The 647-nt window shown below is 36.3% G+C and overlaps 1 protein-coding gene across 1 annotated transcript in view; it reads right to left on the reverse strand.

Annotated features, from left to right (window-relative positions):
- Positions 1 to 647, reverse strand: part of LOC106101778 (aspartate--tRNA ligase, cytoplasmic) — a 10,263-nt gene that overhangs the window by 4,123 nt on the left and 5,493 nt on the right. The gene's annotated exons all lie outside the window — the stretch shown is intronic.

Genomic DNA, 647 nt, shown 5'->3' on the forward strand with positions numbered 1-647 from the left:
GTCCGCATGGAACTAAAAAAAAAAAAAAACAAATGCAAGTAGCCTATATGGACCTCCAGACTATCCTCTACATCTGTACCAAATTTTATTAAAATCCATTAAGCCGTTTAGGCTACAGACTCTAACAAACATCCATCCATCCATCTAAATTTTCGCATTTATAATATTAGTATGAAGTATGATATAATAAAGCGTAATCACACTACTTCGTGGCGTAGGATGTTAGCAATTACAGCATATTTGTTAATAATACTTTCTTTATTAAAAAGCTCTACACTTACGACACGCTTTAGGCTGAATATTTTCACGCTAGTAAACATAGGGATTAAATTATTTGGGAAAAGCCGAAATGTGGGAAAGGGACAAAAACTATTAATAACACAGAAGACAGGCAGAGTGGAAACAATTCTGAAAAATTTGGTTTCAAAAATTGTCTGAACAATCCAACATGTAAAAATGTGATGGAAATATCACAATATGTGTGTGTATGGAAAAATAGTTACCTTATCTAATAGTGACGTCATTTTTGTAATGAGACAGGCCCTTAAGGGAGTGAATTATATCAACATCATCATCACCAGCTCGGGCTCAGGGGCTCGGAGCCTACCCTGATAAGGGGTGACTAGGCCATAGTCAACCACGCTGGC

The sequence above is a fragment of the Papilio polytes genome, unplaced genomic scaffold, assembly GCF_000836215.1.
Source record: "Papilio polytes unplaced genomic scaffold, Ppol_1.0 DF823935.1, whole genome shotgun sequence".
Classification (NCBI taxonomy): Eukaryota; Metazoa; Arthropoda; class Insecta; order Lepidoptera; family Papilionidae; genus Papilio; species Papilio polytes.